At 42.9% G+C, this 22,732-nt stretch overlaps 1 long non-coding RNA gene across 2 annotated transcripts; it reads right to left on the bottom strand.

Annotated features, from left to right (window-relative positions):
• Positions 1–17,912: 17,912 nt before the first annotated feature.
• Positions 17,913–22,375, bottom strand: LOC138742950 (uncharacterized). Of its 2 annotated transcripts, XR_011344536.1 has the most exons (4): positions 22,194–22,375; positions 21,714–21,808; positions 19,650–19,864; positions 17,913–18,769 (listed from the first exon to the last, which is right to left on the bottom strand). It is a non-coding gene; the product is annotated as an uncharacterized lncRNA (long non-coding RNA). The 2 variants fall into 2 exon arrangements; XR_011344535.1 differs by lacking the exon at positions 22,194–22,375 and having other exon boundaries at positions 21,714–22,016.
• Positions 22,376–22,732: the final 357 nt, after the last annotated feature.

Below are 22,732 nucleotides of genomic sequence, written 5' to 3'. Positions count from 1 at the left end.
TCAGAAACTGTGTGGTAAAGTATGAGCAATAGATTGATTGGAGATTATGCTCAAATATAAACATGTGAAAGTAAAGTTGAAAATCAGGACAAATTGGAGTAAACTGATATTTGGAGCCGAGTTGCAGAAATGCACAGAACTAAACAATGCTAATAACTTGCTCTCATCATGTTGTGGACAGGACATTCGATCTTGGTGTTATCAATGCTTCAAAGACACTCCCTGGCTGGGGGTGTTGATGGATATCTGCCTGGCATATTAGAGTTGTTCCTGCAAATATTGCACCAGTTTTTGCTAGTATCAAGCTTTCATAATAGAAGTGGTAAAGGATACCCATGCTTTACTGAAGGTATACCAATTAAAATCTAATTCAGTACCCAGTTTTTGGAAACATCTGGGCAGCTGTAATTCAGGGATTATTTCAACAATAAGCCTCACTGTGGTTTACTGCTACACTTTAATAAATATACACTGGATTCAAGGACAGAATTTTAAAATATCAACCAATCTTAGTTTCCAACTATGCTATAGAGATCAAGTTGCTTAACCAGACTGAGTATCTCGAAATTGAAGGGTCTTTGGATTTCCATGCAATAGAAAATTAGAATATGTTCAATTATTTAAAATTCTATGCTTGTATCAGTAGTAGGAATCCATAATTCGGTTTGTTAGTAAGACAAGTCCCAGACTGACAGCTCTCCAAATGATTCCGAAGATTAATGAATCACGGAGCTCTTAGTTGGTGAAATTTAGTTAAATTTGTTCCCATAATATCCAAGCTCGATGAAATTACCATCGAAACATGATGACACAATCTTATCCTGGAAATGAAAATCTGAACCAGCACAGTTCAAGGATTAAATTGCAGTCAGGTAACCTCTAGGTTCATAGTGTGACCAACCCCCTTTCAGCACCAATGGAAGCGACTTCCACTGGAAATGCTGCAAATTATTTTACCTACACAGAATAAATATTCACCATTTAACTTTTGTACAAATTTATGAAGAATTCAATATAATTATAATTGTTACAAACAGCCAAGGTATTTCTCTATATAGAAGGGTGCTACAGCAACTTCTGCTTGATTTATCAGGCCCGTAAATCAAAGTGGATGTGACAAGGAAGGACCTCCCTCAAACATGCATCCTAACAAAATGTGTTCTTGTTTCATTGAGAGGAATGTGGTCACAAGGGCAAGATTTCATTTTCAGTATTACCATTTTTATTTTTGTAGAATTTGGGAAGATAGGAAACATATTTGGGGGAATTGTTTTTTTTAAACTACTTGTTAGCTTATTTGGGACTGATGCCTCAGAGGCTGGGTGGATGTAGAATTCCATTACCTCAAAAGACTTGTCCATCACCTCCTGCACTCACATTCCATTTAAGGAGAAGCAGGTGCTTGAATAAAGGCTCCACGCTCTTCTTCAAAGAGTTTCATTCCAAAGTTTCATAAAATTCCTGAACTGTTAATTGATCTCCTCCAGGCCAATGGTTACTTGTAAATCTTACTTGTTGATAGCAAGGTTAGAGTTTTTAAAACCTTCTTTTCATTTGTATTGAGTATCTGCTAGTTCCAGATTTGTATCCTACCAATAATGAAATAGATAGTGATCAGGGAAGTGAGGGATTTAATTTCCTGATCTTCAACCAAGAATTATTTCTATTACACTCCTTAGGTTCTGTAGTTTTTATTCAAAATGTTCGTTGACACAACTTTCCTATGTAGTTCATGTTCAATTACTAAATCAACAATAAAAAAATGTTCACTTCTGACATCAGGAAAAACACTTTTCAACTGTCTGAGGATGCAGATGCAATAACGGAAAATGCAAGCATCAGTGTAAAAAAGATTGATTTGCTCATGTGCTATTCATCCTAAGAGTAAATTTTAACATCCAAAAGCAGGAATGCTCACTCTTTTTAAAGAGCCACTTTCCTTAAACAGCAATATACACACCTGATAAAAGCAGACCATTCAACAAATTGAAAGAGTGGAGAGCACCAGGTTTTTTGGTGTTCACTTAACTAATGATCTATGGATTCAGAAAGGGCAGGTCTTTTTTGACAAACTGGCTGGAGTTCTTTGAGGATATAATAGGTGTGGTAGATAGAGGGGAACAGGTTGATGTTTTATATTTTGGATTTCCAGAAGGCCTTTGATAAGGTGCCACACAAGAGACTTATCAATAAGATACAGATGAATGGAGTCTGGGGATGTATATTTGCATGGATTGAGGGTTGGCTAACTGACAGAATGCAGAGAGTTGGGAAAAATGGGTGTTTTCCTGATTCACAGACAGTGGGAAGTGGGGGGCCGCAGGGGTCGGTGCTGGGCCCGCAGCTGTTCACCGTTTACATTGATGATTTGGAAGAAGGGACAGAGTGTAGTGTCGCCATGTTTGTGGATGATAGTAAATTGAGTGGACAAGCAAATTGTACAGAGGATGTGGAGAGGCTGCAGAAGGATAAAGTTCTGCCAGATGGAATACAATGTTAGTAAATGCGAGGTCATCCATTTTGGCAGAAAAAGTAGAGCAGCAGATTATTATTTAAATGGTGAAAGACTGCAGGATGCTGTATTGAACAAGGACTTGGGAGGGCTTGTGCATGAATCAGAAAAAGTTGGGTTGTATGTACAACAGGTTATGAAGAAGGCAAATTGAATGTTGGCCTTCATTGCTAGAGGAATTGAATTCAAGAGCAGGGATATCGGATTTGATGCAGTTGAAGGCTTCACAAGCCTCCTCTGCTAGAGGGAAGGATGTAGATTTGATAAGAGGGTGGGTCTTGTCCATATAATTGGGGACCCACGGAGCATAATAGGAGAAAACCCAAGGCACCTCTTCAGGGCCTTGAGGCTGTGTGGGAGGGGAAGCTCCAGGAGTGGCCGCATGCAGTCTGGGTCCGGGCCAATGAAACTATTCTCCACGACACAGCCAAGGGTGGCCAGGCGAGTTGTGCAGAACACACACTTGGCCTTGTTGGATGTCAGATTAAGGTGCTTGGCTCTCTCAAAAAATCTCTGGAGATTGGCATCATGGTCCTGCAGGCTGTGGCCGCAGATGGTGATGTTGTCAAGATACGGGAAAGTGGCCTGCAACTTGACTGGTCCACCATATGATGCATCTCCTGCTGGAAGATCGAGACACCATTCGTGACGCCAAAGGGGACCCGCAGGAAGTGGTAGAGGCGGCCATCCGCCTCAAATGCCCTATACTGGTGGATCTCTGGGTGGATGGGTAGCTGGTGATACACTGACTTTAGGGCAATCTCAAAAAGACCCAATACTGGGCAATTTGGTTGACCATGTCAGCGATTCACAGAAGCGGGTATACGTTCATTTGAGTGTATCTATCGATGGTCTGACTGTAGTCGATGACCATTCTATTCTTTTCCCTGTTCAGCACTACCACTACCTGCGCTCTCCAGGGACGATTGCTGGCTTCAATAACCTCTTTCTTAAGTAAGTGCTGTACTTCTGCCCGGATGAAGGCCCTGTCCCCAATGCTGTACCGTCTGCTTTTAGTGACGATGGGTTTGCAGTCAGGGTGAGGTTGGCAAATAGCGACAGAGGGGGAAACTTGAAGTGTGAAGAGCCCACAAGTCCTGCATGGTGAATGGTTTGTTGGTGAACGTGTCTGCCGGGTGTGGGGGGTTGGCTATTGAATTGCTGGTTATAAATGGTGAGGGGTGGATGGGGACCATCAAACACCATCTTCACACTTTTAAGGTGACATTGAAAATCAAGCCCCAATAGTACAGCAGCACAGAGCTGCAACATGGCCATCAGTCTAAAGTTGTCACCCCGCACCATTAAAGTCATATTCAGAAACCCCGAACGTCCACTGTAAATGAGCTGGATGCCAGGGAGACCTTCTGGTTCACTGGCAGTACTGTGAGGGAGAGGTTCCGCACCACGTCCGGATATATAAAACTCTCCTTACTTCCACTATCAAACAAAACAACTTGTCACGTGGCCATTTACCTTGATGTCCATCATTGACCTGATGAGTTAGTGTGGATTGTCCTGGTTGAGGGTGATGGAGGCTAGAGTTGGGTTGTTGCACTTTGCCGCAGTGAACATGATGGCATCCAAGATGGTGGCCTCTAGGGCTCGCAAGCAGTGTTGCCGAATCCGGAAGATGGGGGCCTCCACGGCCCATATGTTGTGCAGCTGGATCCTGATGAAGGTATCCCATACGGTATCCTCCATAGATTACACATGGTGCTGCTAGGAAGGGGTTTGGATTTACACACTTTGGCAAAGTGGCCCTTCTTCCTGCAGCTGGAGTAGATTGAATCCTTCACTGGGCAGTGTTTCCTCTGATCATTGACAGGAGTAGCACTTTGGGGGTTCCCGGACACCACAGCTGTGGTTGGGTCATTACCACAGCTGGTCAAAGCTTTCACCAAGTTCTGCTCCTGTAGTCTGGTCATTAGTTGAGTTGGGGTGGGGGGTGGGGGGCGTGGTGGTGGAACATCCCAGGATGGCTGCAACCAGGGTACCACAAGGCAACCATGTGTTGTCAGTCAAGTAGTCCTCCATGTTCTGGAGAGCCACCTACAGCATACCTGCCAGCTCAATTGCTCTCCGCAGACTGAGTTCACATTGCTCCAAAAGTCTCTGTCGTATGTAATTTGACCTGATCCCCACAATGTAGACTTCCCAGATCAGGTCCTCTGTACATTCTGTGGTGGACATGGCTTTGCATTCCTAGACCCTGCCAAGTGCTCGCAGGGCCCAGAGATATTTGACATTTGACTCACCGGGTTGTTGTTTTCGAGTCACTAGACGGTGTCTAGTATAGACAAAGTTGATTTTACACAGGTATTGCCCTTTGAAGGTGTCCATGGCCATCTAGTACATTGTGGCGTCCCTGATCATGGAGGACACAAGGGTTCGACCCGGGAGTGCAGAACTTGCAGTTTGTCGGTCTCTGATCGCACAATGGTAGAGGAGGCTGCAGGAATGTTTCAAAACAGCGCAGCCAGAGTTCGTAGCTGGAGGTGCCTCAGGCGATTGAGGGTCGATCTCCAGCTTTTCTGGTTTCAGGATCTGCTCCATTGTAGAAAACTTCACGTGAATTAAATTGATGCCCTATCAATCACTCAGGAGACCATTGTGGAGAACCCAATGGGCTTTCATTCACTTGAGAACACAAGTACATCCCTTCTGTCTGGCTGTCCTGCACTGAACTGCAGGGAGTTTTGGAACAGTCACCTTTATACAGGATCCTGTGGAGAGGGGCCAGGTACAACTGGCCAATAGGTTTTCCTGACCAGATAATTATACATCATGTGGTATGTCAGGTTGTGTGTCTGCATGTTTTGCACTGAGGACCAGAGAACACTGTTTTGACTGGTTGTACTTGTACAATCAGAGGTCAATAAACTTAACTTGATAAATAGAATGCATGGAGAGGCTTGGTCAATTCATTTGAAGTCTGCAGAGGGATTGAGAAGGAAAAGGGAATGTTGTAGCTGAGTTATGATCGAGTGAAGTTGGACATACTGTAGCAGAAATCAAATCACCATGATTCAGTGAGGGAGATATGGAAAAGATGTCACACTCCTTGGAGGTAATACATGTTGCAGTATTTTGGAAAGTTTGGTGTTATTATTTTCACTCTTGTCTAGAGGAGTTAAGCATCAGACATTGGTTTGGAAGGTAGGATACAACAACCACAGAAAGGAAAGCAGATACATCTCAGCATGGAATGTTGGAAGGACAATGGGCCTTCAGCAAGAGGAGGAAGGACACATGATGGCATAAGTTTGGAAATATCATTCAGGGAATGGGATCATATCTAGAGTATGATTCAGGCCAGGCTGCTAGAACACGGTGAAAAAAAAGTAAAGATAAGCCAATGTTTACTCTAATTTTTAGTCGTCAGTGTGAGCAAAGATCTTATGTTGTGCAATTTTTTTTCTCCTGTGACAAAAGCAGGTGTGCACTGAATGCTTGTGCAAATGTAACCTTGAGTTTGCTTCAAGATCATTTTGGCACAGCCCATCTCTCATGGCTAATAAAATTGTTTTGGCATGTTTTAATATCATACAAGTATGATTGCATTCTACAAAGTAACATGTTTCGTTCAGATTTTATTCTATACTTTGAACTTTTGTGGACACATTAATTTCCTTTGTGTGCTGGTTTTAAAACGTGTGCATGCGCACATGTGCACAGCTTAGAGGGAACAGTGCGATAAGACGAGGAACATCTGGGCAGATACCCCTGAAAATGAAAGCTGTTTTGCTGAGAGATTGATGGGTTTTCTCAAAGAGAAACATGAGGGCAACACAGAGGTGCAACTAGTAGACCTGCAGTCTGACAACTGCAGCAGCCCGGGTTGAACCCTAATCTCCAGTCCTGCCCATCTGGTCTTCACATTGTTCAGATGGCATCATGATTTCTTCCATATACTCCATTTCTTCCAATGGGTTGAGTCAGCTATTGAAATCCCAATAGTCACTTTGCCACAAGGTATCCAGGGACCTAAACAAATCTTCCAGGTAAAATCACTATTCCCTTGCATCTCTTCCCACGGTGTGGTTTCTTTTACAATGGAAGAAACAAATGTAGTAAAACACAAAAGTCTGCAGATGCTGTGATTGTAGTAAAAGCGCAGAAATGCTGGAGGAGCTCAACATGTCTTGCCATGGCCATAGGAGGTAAAGATGTATAACCAACGTTTTGAGCCTGAACTCTTCATCAAAGATATTGTGCGCTGGATGGAAAGGGCCCTCAATAATTCTTTGAGCCCTATTTAAGCAACACTCCCAATGAATGTCATTAATAGAGGAAAGGGAGACTCCAGTGATCTTCTTGGTTATTTTGATGATCCTCTATATTGACTTCCAGTCCGGTGCTTTGCAACTACCATACCACAAAATGACGGAGCCAGACAGGACATTCTTAATTGTTCTCCTGTAATGTTGTGAAATGGGGCGGTAGTCTTGCCCTCCTCAACCTCCTTAGGAAGTTCCACATACTTAACCTTCTTTACAAACAATGGTAAGGCTTTTGGGCTTTAAGAGCTGAGTCATTTGCCGCTGACCTGCTCTTGTAGTGACAGTTTTTATGTGGCTGAGTTTTACTCAATGCTGACCCCTGCTCCCTGACCCAGATATTGATGGAAGAGGCTTAATAATGATGGTAGTGTTGGTGTTTATTTCATTTGCTGAGTTTTTGCGTGGAACTGATTCGCAAACGTCCACACTCCTGGCCTTATGATAAAAGGAAGCTCATTGATGAATCAGCTAAAGATGAATGGCCCTCAGGACATTGTCCTGAGGAACCCTTTGCCCTTCTCCTGTTTCAGAGATGATTGACCTCCACCAACTACATCCATCTTCCTTTATCAGCGAACATGTTCCCTCCCATACCCACCTCTGATCCTTATCAATTGCCCTTTCACCTTCACACCCATCTCTTTTCTGCTGATGATGTACTGTTCCTGATCTTATTTTCCTTTGGGAAATGGTCTAACACGATGTGGCTAACAACACTTTTAATTGGGGTGAGAACAATAGGGAATATGTTGTCTCATGCACAGCCTCTAATATCCACACATTCTAACCACTTTTCCAATACTAACCAATACCTCCCCACTTTGCTTGTAGAGCTACAGATTCAAAGTTGTACAGCACAGAAATGAGCCATTTAGCCCACCATGTCCATGCCACCTGATGTATCTACCCCCAATAATTCCCCTTATTTGCATGTGGTCCATAGCCTTCTATACCTTGGCAATTCAAGCTCTTGTCTAGATTTATGTTGTGAGGTACCTCAAGCAGCATATTCCAACCACCCTCTGAGTAAAATAATTCCCCCTCAGATCCCCACTCAAACCCCTTCCCTTGCATCCTGAATCCAATTGCTTATCCATGGGAAATATTTTTACTGTCTACTATCATGATTTTATATGCCTCTACCCTTCAGTCTTTTCTGATCCAGGGCAAACAAACCTGGCCCACCTACCTCTCCTTATTACTGAAGCACTCTAATTCAGGCAGCATCCTGGTGAATAGTCCTGCCTACCCTTCATATTTGCACTACCTAGTTCCTCACCACACCTTGCTGTCAAAATCATTATCTCTTTCCCTTTCTATTGCATTCTCAGCTGTTGTATCCCCTCATGGTTAACCATTCATCCATTCCTTCCTCACTGCCATCAGCTTCCTGAGGATACTAGAAAAGATGTTGTAGTAGACCTACCAGCCACTTCAATTCCACACCGCCACACTGGCATGTCTATCCATGATCTTGTACTGCCAAATTGAGGCCTCCCACAAAAATGAAGGAACAACACCTTTTATTCCATCTTGGCAATCTCGAACCAGAAAACCTCAATATCGACTCCAATTTCTGTTAACCCTGCCTCATCCAGTCACTCTGTTTCCTTTCACACCCCTTTCTCTTCCTTCCTCTATCAGAGATCTATCTTTCTTAGGCCCCATCTCTTATCAATTTACTTTTCTTCTATCACTTGTATTCACCTACTACCTCGGTCCTGTTAGCCTGTGTTCCTATTCCTCCCACTTACCTTTCTTCCTCCATTCCCCCCCCACCCCCAATCTTATTATTCAGACATCTTCCTGATGAAGGGCTCAGGCCTGATACATCAACTGCCTTTCTTTCTCTTTAGGTTTATATAGTAACTGCATTTGCATTTTTTTTATGAGTAGCGCCAATTGCATTAAAAAATTGAAAGGAATAAATTAAATGCTTGAGCTTAGTGATTGGCATCTCGTGCAGTTATGGCAAAATACTCAGAGATAGATGTGTGTTTGGAATTGCAGACTCAATGGTGCGAGAAAGATAGAGAAACTAACCAGGCTTTAGAGAAAGCAGATGAAGAATTTTTTGTGCACCAAACATCAGTTGGATATTCAACTGAAGAGTCATTATAGGTGCTCCTCAACCTATAATGGGGTTACGTTTCGGCAAACCCATCGTAATTTGAAAAAATTGGGTTGAAAAAGAATACCGCATTTTCCATTTTTTATAATTACATTTTGAATTCCTTTATTCCACACTGAAAAAAACCATTAACATACACAGCTAAAAGCACACTGGGCCTGAAGCATTGAATTAAAATTAATTGCTTAAAATTAAAAATTAAAACCGATTGCGAAGTCCTAACTCGTACTATAGCTATTTCAGCTTTACCACTTTCATGCTTAGCAAGTATCTTGAGTTTCGTCTCCAGAGTCATTGGTTTCTTCTTTTTCTTCTCACCAGAAGCAGGAGACACACACAGGCGTTTAGTCAACATGATGGGTTGTTTACAGTGCAGTTGTTCTCGTGATCCCTACAGAGATAGTGAGCATAGTTGAGTCAGCATCGCAAGAAAGTATGCTGTACAATACTCACGTGAGATCTTGCCATTGCCCAGCATTGTGAGAGAGCAGCGTACTGCATATCGCAAGCTCGGGAACAGATCACAAGTCAAAATTGAAAGTACGGATTCAAACTATTGTAACTTTGCAAAATCATAAGTATTGAGTAACAGAGCTACTTAACAAGTTAAGAACCCATGGTATAACAGGAAACATACCCGCATGGGTAGAGCATTGACTGACTGGCAGGAAGCAGAGAGTCACAATGCAGGGATCATATTCTGATTGGCTGCCAGTTGCTAGTGGTGTTCCACAGGGGTCGGTGTTGGGGCCGCTTCTTTTCATATTGTAGATCAATGATTTAGATTATGGAATGAATGGCTCTGTACCCAAGTTTGCAGAAGATACAAAGGTAGGTAGAGGAGCAGGTAGTGTTGAGGAAACAGGGAGGTTGCAGAAGGACTGAGACTGATTAGGAGAATAGGCAAATGAAATGCAATGTGTGTGATCGCGCAATTTGGTAAAAAAATAAATGGGCAGATTATTCTTTGAATGGGAAAAAAATTGAAAATACCCATATACAAAGGGGCCTGGGAATCCTTGTGCAGGTAGCGTGGAGGTAAACTTACATGTTGAATCAGTGGTGAAGAAAGCAAATATAATGCAGACCTAGCGTTCATTTCAAGAGGAATAGAATATAAGAGCAGGAATGTGATGTTGAGGCTTTATTAGGCACAGATGAGGTCTAACTTAAGGTATTGTGAGCAGTTATGGGGTCCTCATTTAAGAAAGGATTGGAGAGGGTTCAGAAGAGGTTCACAAGGATGATTCCAGGAATGAAAGAGTTTTCATATGAGTAGTGTTTGACAGCTCTTGGCTTGTACTTGTTGGAATTTAGGAGAATGAGGGGGAATCACAATGAAACATTCTCCATGGTGGGAGAGTTCAGAACAAGAGGGCACAAGTTCAGAACAGAGACACAAGGGAAAAACTTTAGCCAGAGGGAGGTAAATCTGTGGAATTTGTTGCCACAACCAGATGTGTTTTTAAGACCAAAATTGATAGGTTCTTGATTAGCCGGGCAATAGGGCTGAGTGGGAAAATGGGTCAGCTCATGGGGCAGACATGATGGCCTATTTCTGCTCCCATCTCTTAAGGTCGTATGTTCTCATGTAAAGGCAGAACACAAACCCAAGAAAACCTCTAAAGGTGACATAGAAGAACTGCGAATGAAAGTTAAGTAAAACCCCAAGTACGTGACTGTGATAAACTATGGAAGGAAACATTTTCTGCAGAAGACCGTTATAACAAGTGCAGACAGAATAATCATTTGCATGATATGCCAGCACAACTATCCAAGAAAACGAGTCAAGATTTTAATCTTGCAAAGATGGAATCACTTAACTCTCTCATCAGATCTTGTCTTCCAGTTAGAGGGAAGATGCCACTGTTTCTTCACCAATGTAAGCTTGTCTGTATATCTGTAGACCATTAACATTTCTGATATGCAAAATGCAGTATGAAATCAGAGGTTATCTAGTAATTATGCCATGAATGAAATACCTTACTCTGAGATCAGAGAATATATTTTAAATCATTATATTTCAGTGACCAAGGAGAGTTTAATAAATAAATATCTCCGTTCAATTATGGGATTAGAAAACTGAGCAGAGTACCAAATTAAGTGATCAAATGGCTTTAAGGGATAAGCTTAATGGATCCTTTCCAATTGTCTACCATAGCAAACAATGGCAATGCCTATGAGAGGTGGGGTGCAGAGGTACATCGTACCTGGGCCCGGGGTCCAAAAGCGGGCCCGGGACACCTGGGAAAATCAGTGGGGAAAATTTGGGCAAACCTACGGAGAAGGAGGCCTGAATGATTCAGGTCTCTGCCTCCCTGGCTCTGCCCGATCTCACCTTCCCTCTTTTCCTCACAGCAGCAGCCCGCTCCTCGGATTCCATCCCAACTGGCAGGCACATGAGCGGTGAGCCCAGAATGTCAGCACAGTTATTGCGCAAGCACCTACTTCTGGCGTGAGAAGCAGCGGCCACAGGGTTTTAGTCATCAATTCATCATTAATTGGAGTAGCGCTGTGCCTGTGTGGCAGCGCAATGGACTTTGAAGGTAGGCCAGAATAGAACGAAGGGGAGGAGGGCCAGAACAGGGGGAAGGGGGGAAGGGGTAGAAGCCAGTGGCATAACATAGCCAGGTTCTGAGGTCAGGGTCTGGGGGAGCGAGATCTCATGCGGTGAGCGCTATCAGGGTGGGCAGGTGATGCTTGTCTGACTGACCAGTGGCAGGCACGGTTCCCAGACCCTGACCAACACGGCTCCCAGACCCTGACCAGCACGGCTTCCAGACCTTGAGCAGCACAGCTCTCAGACCCCAGATAGTGTGACTCCCAGACCTCGACCAGTGCAGCTCCCAACCAGACCCCAACCGTCACAGCTCTCAGGGAAGGAGCACATATTACAAAAAATACTTAATGAGCAGTTTGACTGTTATTTCTTTGTTTCTCTGTCTGAATGTAAGCAAAATATTGTCCTAACATGACGGGTTGGTTACACCACTAAGTACCCTTAAAAGGAATATAGACTGAAAGGTGTGTAAAATACAAGGTTTTGCCTCAGACGCAACATAGTCTGGCACTGGCCCTGCCTGATGTTGATTTCTCTGGTCTGGATACCTTGCTGAGAACTCGCTCCAGCGTTGCAGACGACCATGCGTTTTGCACCTGTGGCTGTGTGTAGTTAATTGATAAAAATACTTTTATTAATCATGTTTTTATCTGTGTAAAATTTCACCCCACCTAACCAAAGAGTCTCCATATGCCTATGGGGAATAAGGTGGCCAGACATCCAGTTTTAGACAGGAGAATCCAGCCTTTGAGCCCTCTGTCCCCCATCTTGCGTCACCTCAAGCTAGACGTTAATTTGTCCTCCTTTTGGAGGGCGCAGGCCCTACACCACCAAATGGAGCACAAATTAAGGGGCAGAAAAGGCATTTACCTTTTAATTTCAAAACACAGATACTGGAGAAACTCAGCAGATTGCACAGTGCCTTTATAAAGCAAAGGTGAAGATACATTACCAGCGTTTTGGGCTGGAGCCCTTCATCAAGGCATGGAGGAACATGAGAGATGTCTAAACAAAAGGGGGAGGGGGAGTGGTGAGGGTGGGAGATGATAGGTGGAGAGGAGGGGGCACCGCAGGAGGGGGGAGTAGTCTAGGCTGGGTGGAGAGAGAAAGGAAGTAGGAACTGGAATAACTAGTTAAAGGTGGTGGGGGGGGGGGGGGAGACAAGCTGATAAGTGGAATGGAATGAACTCTCAATGTTCATGCCCTGAGGTTGGAGGGTGCCCAGACGATAAATGAGGTGTTGTTCTTCCAATTTGTGGGTGGTCAGGGTGGGGCCATGGAAAGATATGTGAGCTTGAGTGTGTGACTCAGAATTGAAATGGTTGGCTACAGGGAGGTCGCTTTGTTGTGGACGGAGAGGAGGTGCTCGGCAAAGCAATCTCCTAATCTGCGACCGGTCTCTCTGATGTAGAGAAGGCCACAGAGGGTGCACTGGATGCAGTAAATGAGTTCTTTGGAGGTACAGGTGAAGTGTTGCTTCACCTGAAAGGTCTGTTTGGGACCTCGGACTGTGGTGAGGGAGGAGTCTGGGTACAGGTATTACACCTCCTATGACTACAGTGGAAAGTGCCTGCAAAGGGGGGGTGGTGACGGGTGGGGAGGGAAGTGTGCACAAGGAAGTCACAGAGGGGTGGAGAAGGAAAAATGTGTCTGATGCTGGGATCCTGTAGTAAGTACCGGAAATTCAGATGGATAATGTGTTGGATGTGGAGGCTGGTGGGGTGGTAGGTGAGGACAAGGGGGATTCTGTGTTTATTGTTTCTAGGGGCAGGGGGGCTAGAGCAGATGAACAGGGAATGGAGTTCATTATCTGTCCCCGACTCTCAAAATGAAATTATTACAGAATGAAATGAATCAACACATTTTGCTTGAGAGGCCATGTGCAAAGTGCTTTGCAGTTATAGTAGATTCCACACCAGATTCCTCCCATATTAAACAAAAAACATTTCTTTTGAGATAAGTACTTTTAAAAGAAACACAGTATAAGATTCCAGAAAGATTTCTCAAGTTTTTAGATTGTTGAAACAAAAGAGGGGGAGAAATTGCTCAGTTGATAATTGATACATTGAAAGAACATGCTATTCCCCTCAGTGACTGTAAAGCTCAAGCCTACGGTCATGGGGCAAATATGGCTGGAAAATACCACGGGACACGAACAAAAATACAAGAACAATGCTCGCCAGTGATCTTTTTACCTTGCGGTTGTCACACTCTCAACTAATGTGGAAATGATGATGCTGAGTGCAAACCTGCAGCAATAACCTTTTTCGGAACAATTCAAACTGTCCATCACCTGACCAGTTCCAGGCCTAAGCAGTGGAAATTACTACAAAACCATATTGGTTGTTCTGAAACAGATGCTCAGATTGTGTCAAATGCATAAAGCCCTTTGTAGCTCACTTGGCAGTAAATTAGCCCTGGAAGACCTCTTTGAACTAAATTTGACAGCCAAAACAAGAAATGAAGTCCATGGAGTTTTACTATATGTGACATCTTTTGCCTGTGTATTAATGTCAGCTGTGTGATACAAAATATGAGCAGGCAATAGATATTTGCCACAAGGTCACCCAAGCTAGAGATGCCACACTGGATGTTGAAGTAGCAAACACAGAAACTCTCCACAGATCTGAGAAAACTTTGAAACAACTGGAAATCCTTCTGGAATGAAGCCAAACTCTCCCTTAGACATGATGGCAGCACATCTGGTGCTAACTTTGAGGAAATGAACAACACAGATGTAACGCCAGAAGAGGTTGCTTCAGAAAGGCTTTTGGTGGACAACGTTAGAGCAGGATTAACTGTCCACTTCAATGCTGTTAAGCAATGGGCAGAAAATTTAATTTCTTGTGAAAATATCTCGCTATATCTGAAAGTGATGTGAAAAGAAAAGCTTTATTTTTTATCAGAGCTATATCCTGCTGACCTTAACATTTACGCTCAGTACATAAAACAAATTTTGTAAATGCATAGTTAAAGTCATTAGATCTGTTGAACTTGTTAACAGAGGACAGACTTGGCGGCCCGTTTCCAAATGTTTGTGTTGGCTTCAGAATACTATTAGCAATTCCCGCAACAGTAGCTTCTGCAGAGAGGTCATTTAGCAAATTCAAGCTGATTAAGAATTATGTAAGGTCTACAATGTCTCAGGAACGTCTTGTGGATTTGGCTAGGCTAAGTATTGAATCAAACATTGCCAGAACAATTAATTTTCATGCTGCGATTCAAAAACTTTCACAGAAAAAGGTCAGGAAAGCTTTTTTTAAGTAAACACTATCTTTTTTTTCTTTTTACTAATAATTATGTCTTCTGATGTTCTGATCAACTTGGAAGATGTAAAAGGATGTTTCAATGTGAATTCTTACTCCTTCTCTGTATTGTAGCACAAACAAAGATGTTCAAAACAAATGTGCTTTCTTCTTGCTGATCCCTCTATTTTATTTATATTCATCATAGAGGGAGTATAGGAGCATAAGGCCTTAAATGCAAAAAATTAACAGTGTGCTCCATTCCATCCCTCACTCATCTTCCGTAACAATTTTGGCCTTTCAGGTTACAGCTCATGGCATAAAACCATATTGGATAAAAACAGGATGACTATTGGAGAAGGGAAGGGGCTCGAAAGAAACTTCGTACCCCCTGATGAAATTCCTCTCAGAGGCCCTGGAGAGCAGATACCATCTCCCTGGCTCTACAGAAAGCCCTGGAACACTTGGACAGCAAGATGTATACAATTCAGCATTTACCACCATCATTACTATAATTAATCAGCAAATTCCAAAAATTTGGCCTCAACACCCCTCTGTGTAATTGGATCCTGGATTTCTTTGCCTCCAGACCACAATCAGTGAGGATTGGTAAGAACATCTCCTCCACAATCTCCATTAGTACCAGAGCACCCTGCTCTTGTCATTTTACACCTACAACTATGTGGCTCGGTACAACATGAACACCATCTACAAATTTACTGACGATACCATGGTAGTGGTTCGAATAAAGGAAGGGAATGAGTCAGCATACAGGATGGAGATTGAAAACTTGGCTGAATGGTGCACCAACAACAACCTCACACTCAATATCACCAAAGCTAAGGAGGTGATTGTTTTCTTCAGGAAGGAAACACCAGAGATGTAAAATCCAGTGATCATTGGGGGATCAGAATTGGAGAGGGGGAGCAAATTTTAGTTTCTTAGGACTATCTCAGAAGATATGTCTTGGACCCAACAGACTAAAGAAAGCACGTCAGTACCTCTCCTTCCTCAGGAGTTTGTGGAGGTTGGTTATGACATCAGAAGCCCGGGCAAATTACTATAGATGTGTGGTGGGAAATGTGCTGACTGGATGCGTCACAATCTGGTATGGAGATGCCTATATCCCTGTGCATAAAGCCCTGCAAAAGTAGTGGACACATCCTAGGACATCACAGGCAAAACTCTCCCCACCACTGAGAACATCTACAGGGAACACTGGCATCGGAGATCAATAGCAATCATCAAAGATCCACACCACCCAGCACATGCTCTGTTCTCACTGCAACCATCAGGAAAGAGGTATTGGTGCCATAAGACTCGAACAACCAGGTTCAGGATCAACTGCTACCCCTCCACCATCAGACTCCAATGACAGTCTCATTCGGGGACTCATTTAAGGACCCTGACCTTTGCACTTTTTTTCTCTCTCTCAGTATTCAACAATCATTTTTTTTACATTTCTTTATTCATTTACATGTTCTTGAGTACAGTTTTTTTGCACTATGAATAAGCGGTAATTCTGCCTTGCCCACATGAAAAAAGAATCTCCGGGTTGTATGTGATGTACTCTGACAATAGATCTGATCTTTAACTTTGAATTTTGAAAGAATCTCTGGATGGTCCAGTCAGACAAGATATCCTGGTTCCGGTCATGATGGGACCAGTTTAGTGGTAGCAATATCGAAGAAGGGTTGATTGCTGCATATGTTTACATCCTAAACAGTTAGTTAAAGGAGTCAAGATTCCATTTATTGTCATCGTCATAAAACTGTCATCATACATGAAATTCCTTTTGCCTGATGCAAGGCAGGCAGATTCACCACTGGCAGAAATTTCCTGAGCGCCTCTTACGGTCAGACTTACAGTCAGAGAGAGAGGGAGAGAGAGAGAGAGAGAGAGAGAGAGAGAGAGAGAGAAGCAAAATAGAGCCCCTCCCCCCCCCCCATCAACGTGTCTGTAGATTCACCTCCAGTACTTCTGCAGCCCCACAGCCACAGAGTCCAGTCCAAACCATTGGCGACCCAAGCTCCAGATCCGAACCTCCGGTACAGTCAGGGACCCCTCCAGCACCCTTGCCACCTCCTCGCATCCTGGTTCCGATACCTTATACCCCTCCAGCCAGTCTGCAGCAGTCTGCAGCCCGACGTGAGTCTCCTGCAGCCCGACGTGAGTCTCCTGCAGCCCGACGTGTCTCCTGCAGCCCGACGTGAGTCTCCTGCAGCCCATGGCTTCCACGGGTTCCTCACCTCGTTTCACCAGCAACCTGTTGCATGCACTAGTCCCTCAGCTGCAGAGCCCCCTCACTGGCCCGCAGCTGTGGTCACCATCACCGCAGGTCATCTCCTCTGCTTCTCCTTCTCAGGTTCTTTGTCCTCTGGTGTTCTGTTCCAGTCCTCTGCTTCCCTGGAGTCTGCAGCCCCTTTTGGCTGCTGCCAATTAATAGGCTTCACCATCTTGGTCGCTAGACCCAATGGGAGTGCTATCTCCGCTCCACACCAACGGCAGAGCTGCGCTGCAGAGCTACAGCGGCTCTGGCAGCACCTCAGTTCAGCGTTCATTTCCAACTGTGGAAGGTGTGGCTACTTATTTATCTGGCCCTCATGTTTTTTATGATCCCAAACAGATTTTGACAACAGAATTTAGATGAATAATTGAGGAGCAACTATGCAACTAAACCTGCTCACCTTTCTTCCCCCCACCCTTCCCTTTTCTCTTTCTGGTTCCACCTCCCTTCCCCCTCACCCAACCAGCCATCCCTCCACCCCCACATTGCTACTGACCTCTCCCTCCCTCCTTTCTCCACCTTCCATCTCCTGCCTTTGCCATTCCCACCCCCCCCCCCATCTCTTTTGTTTGGATATCTGTGGCATTTTCTCATACAAGCCCGAAACATCGGTGATGTCCCTTTACCTTTGTTACATACAGGACACTGTTGGACCTGCTGAGCTTCTCCAGCATTTTGTGTTTCTACTCAGATGACTAGTTGTCAGTTTCAACTACTTTTCATGCACCTTTTGGTAGAAAGTGGTGAAGTGTTTGCCATTTGGGATCAGATCAGCTCTAGAGGTTTTCCAAAGTAAGGTGTCTCGGGAGAAGGACCTCAGAAATGCATGTCATGGTTGACAATAATACCTGGAAGAAACAAATCAAAATCGTGATAAATGTTTAGATGCATTTATTCAAACATGTAATGAGCTTGGAGATGTGCTGGATAAATAGAAAATGAAACATTGGAGGAAAGCCATTACTTTTATTGTACCTATTGCTGCAGGCTAGAAACTTTCTCCACATCTAGCCAAATGCAAAGTGGTTTTGTTGATACCAATGCTGACAGATGTGGCAGAGATCCAATGTGTACTGGCACTTGTTCAGTATCAGAGCAACTTCTTCCTCACGTTCCAATCACGATGAAACTACTCAGAGATTTAATACAGAAAAACATAATGATTCCAGGTGTCCTCTGTAATAAAAGCAACTATACCAGTAGTGAGCTCATCAGTTACTATAGATCATAATTGTGCCAAATGGGGTGACATAACAATATGACATTTCTCATTCTGGACTTGAACCTATAATGATGAAGATTGGACAACCTTGCATCAAGGTCCTTAGAAACAGAGGTAAGATATGCAAAAATTAATCTGAAGCTCTTGACAATAATGTTTTAGAAACAGATTCAGATAAGATTACAACACTTTTCTTTGAAAGAAATGCAAAAAATATAAGAAAAGATGGCATTGGTACATCATTTATCAGAGCAGAGCATAAAGACGTTGGCACTTGTAACTTTACAGACAAGGTACAAGAAAATGTTCACCACAAAACACTTCCAGCTGGAAAGAAACATTGGGAATTGCTTCACCATAAAGCTGCATATGATCCATTTCAGCAACAGTCTTTCACCAAGGATGGTCCAGGTTCGAGTCAGAGGTGTCTGAATGCAATAGGAACTTGAATTTTTGTCTTGGTTTTTCACTGAAGTTAGCTGAAGGTGTGTAGAAATCTTTATATAGTTTCACTGGAGTGAAAATAAATCTGTTGAATTTAAATTTAAATGTAAAATTAAAGTTAAATGGAGAACCTCCCTATAAATTCAACCTCTATAGATAGATTTATATAAAAGTAATAATGGGAGCAAAATCCACAGCATACTACTTCAACAATCTTCAGTTTATTAATTAGAAGTAGAAGAAGCAAATAAAACTGAAGTGTTAATGTTGATAACTCTATGGGCTTATGGACATGGTGGAGATTCAATATAAACCCCATTGAATTAAAACTCATTCAGGTAACAAATGAGTAAGGTGACAGATTTTAATTTACTGAAATCTGAGAGAAGCATGGCATCAACACTGAGAGCAGCACCTCCCGAAAGAGTTACAGGATGGGAAATGGAAAGAGTTGCCTGTGCTAAAACATAAAAAAAAAATCCTGAAGACTAGTCTGCAGTGGTTGACACCAATCCCAGAAATGTTACGCAAACCTCAAATGGCAGGAATAAAAGCAGAAAATGCTGGAATACTCAGGAGATAGCCAGGAATGAAGAAAGGAATGGATGTATGTTTTCAGGTTGATGCCTTGAAACACCAAATCTACGCCGTTTAAACTTACCTGTCATTCATTGTAGCATCTGATCTTCCATATGGCTATGTTAAATTTAGTCAATATAATTTAATTATTTCCAATTTGTGTCAGAACCATTACCCTGCACTGTTACTCCATCTTTCTCTCTCTTCATGGATGTTGTTGACCTACTGACTATTTATTCCCAGCACTGTCTGGTTTCATGACACAAAGAGGTACCGTTTTTTCCCACATCAATCTGAGTAACTCACAAACCACCAAAAGTAATTTTCACTAAAATAGTTTAATCCGATATGTCCCAAAAATGAAAAAAAAAATGAAAGCTCTTTACCAGAGTGGTTGAATATTTCACCTCCTTCCTGATAGATAGCTCTAAATTCTTGGCTCTAAGACTAACAGTTGTGTGGATTTGCCATTTGCCCAAAGTTAGAGCATTTGATGCAATTGTCCTGCTGCACACCTGTCCAGCATTTGAGGTTATTTCTTGCTCTTCCTTGTCTGAGTCAACTGACATGGCTTCCAAAAGGTTTGGTCATTGTCACCAGCCTGTAAACCAAGGTAAAATCTCTAGTGAATACAGTGTGTCCCCAGGTGATTGTTAATACAGGTGCTGCTGCACAGTGTGTGCAAAATAGTAATTCAGAGAATTAAACATCTATCTAATGACATATTAATGAGGCTACAGATTTTAATTAAGCTCTAATTGAGAATGAAGATTTTTTCGTGCGTTTCTATATTAACTTAAAGTGCTTGGAATGGCATTTAATCAAGATATGTGGAAGCCTCAGTCTAGGATCTCTACATTGCCTTGAAGCCCAAGGGATTGTTCTAATGTACTGAAGTTGTACAGTCTATCAGGTGCTAATTACTTGCTGAGGAAAAGCTATTGACAAATAATATGATTTATACATAATTATTTCAAATTCAAACTTTAAAATGCTCAAATTAGTTCTGTTGAACAAACCTAAAATGGCACTCCTTTCTCTTATTACGTAGACTACAACTTGCACAGTGTAAACTCAACCAGCAGGCATTCTGTACACGAATCTGAATGAACACTTCTCATCCGGCTGAATAAAGAAATATTCTGCCCACTACCGCTGCACTGGAATGACAAATCCTCCATGCTCTCGAGTAACGTGTAACAGGATCTCTCAGAATTTTGTGTAGCAAATAGGTAAAGTTACGCAATGTAAATCACAACATGTCGCAACGAAACATGAGGAAGTCAGCAGAACACTACAATTCAGTGCATGATGCCAGTGTGTGTTTTTTTCTCTTAAGCCAGATTCAGAGAGAGGAGGAGGACATGCGATCTTGACCTGATGGAGGGCAGGTTGAGTCATGGATGCTCTTCAGCTGTTTTTGTGGAGGAGGAAGTAAAATTACTTGTTTTACACCGCTAGTGACACAGGAGTTCATGCCTTCCCCATTGACAAGTGCCAGGTTTACAAATCAGCCAAACTAATTCAGCTTGATTCATAGCGACCTGAACCCACCTGGCCATGAACTCTCCTTCCTCCAGCAGTATTTCCAGCCTCACCTTCCTCCTTTTATTTTCCTTTGTCTACTTCCACCTATCGCTGTCTGCCACTATCCCAACCACCACACTTCCTCTTACAGCTGGCCCCATTCGTCCATAATCTTCTATCCCTCCCCGGCCTATCTATCACCTACTGATCTCTCATTCCCTCCTCCTTAATGCCACCCCAAATCCCTCTCCTTTCTTTGCCCTGAAGCAGGATTTTGACCTGAAACAGCGATTTTCCATTTCTCTCCACGAAAGCTGCCTGGCCCACAGAGTTTCTCCAGCAGTTTGCTTGCTGCTCTGAAGTCCACTTGTGTTTAGTTTTCTGACAAGTTTAAGAGAATACTTTACCTCCATTGTTCATTAAATCACGAATTTCTCAAAAATTTTTATTGGCACACACTACACCAGAGTACAGTGTATATTCAATATTTAATCACCCGATACCACATGCCTTGGTCTTTGGGTAATATATTAAATTTTCATTAAAAATTGATTCTACATAATAAATGGAATTTGAGTGTCATAATCTGTAAGTTACACTTAACATTGGGGCTTAATGATAGGCAGAAACACCAAGGAGAAACTCAATAATTAAATAGGAACCTTATAAAAAGACCAAATTAATGTTTAACATGGGTGTTACAAGTATCCACTTCAACCATCCTTCAGGATCTGTCTTCCATAACTGACAAACCTGTCATTGCAACACTTCCCAATGAGTCAATATGATCTTTTAAGGTACTTTGAGGTTTTTTTTGGATTATGATTAAGATGTAAGTGAGAAATGCTGGTAAATGCTGCACCCATTCTCAGCATTATCGAGTTTCATATTTCAAAATATGAAGATACAGCAATGATATTTACCTGGGCTGTCCATCCACAGTGATCAAAATCTGCTTTGTCCAGCTACTTTCCACAGGCAGGCCACTGGGTATCTTTCAGTCAGACCAAATCTTCACCTGAATGGGGAAAAATCAGTATTTTCATGACAAACAATTCTCTGCATGGATAAGGATGGCAAGTGACAGATTAAGGTAGTGATGAGGCGAATGATAGGAATCCGTTTGGCTAACAGAACCTAGGAACCATTGTGTAAACATTACACGTTTAGTTACAGAGGACTAATTCATATGTCAGAGCTCATGAGTGCCACTCCTTTCTCCAGATAGCTCTGCACAAAGAATTGAGCAGTCAAGCGGCAGGATTTCTCTTCATGTTCACTCCGCCCCTTGCATATGACGACAGCAGTGAAACTATTCTCCCCTCCTCACCTGAACTCCTTGGTGATAAATAGGAGAGCCCTAAAAAAGCAGGCAAGGAAATGACAACACATGATCAACTCACACTTCTGATGTAACAGCTCACCAACATCCTGCTGCCTGCTCATTATTTGATTGTAAAATGTTGCCAACGCCAACCATGCTGATAAGTGACTCTTTGCTTGATATGCCCTATCAATGTCTCCAAAGGCTGAGTGAGGAACGATAGGCTTTAATACACATTAGATTTCAGCTGGCCCAACTTCATGTGCTCGAATGAATGGAAGAGGGCAGGGAGGTTGACCTTTATGGCCAGGTCACAGGGTGAGGGGTTACAGAAGATTGAATCATCAGTGGGCGGGCCAGCCACTTATACACAGAACAGCACAGAACAGTTCATAGAAATCACCACAATGTTTCAACATGGATCCACACCCTGACATCATTTGCATCTCCCCTGCAGGACTTAGTCAGCCAAAATATATTAAAGGGAAGGTGTACTGTGGTTGCAGGAATGCCTGGAGCTTAATGTGAGACTCAGTCTGGAGAAAAATCACCTGATTATACAATATGGAAAAGCATGGGTTCCGTTGCTGCACCATGACATTAGTCGAGGAATTGGAG

Source organism: Narcine bancroftii, chromosome 9, assembly GCF_036971445.1.
Source record: "Narcine bancroftii isolate sNarBan1 chromosome 9, sNarBan1.hap1, whole genome shotgun sequence".
NCBI lineage: Eukaryota > Metazoa > Chordata > Chondrichthyes > Torpediniformes > Narcinidae > Narcine > Narcine bancroftii.
Note: the sequence above shows the minus strand (reverse complement) of the source record. Positions and strands in the feature narration are given on the sequence as shown.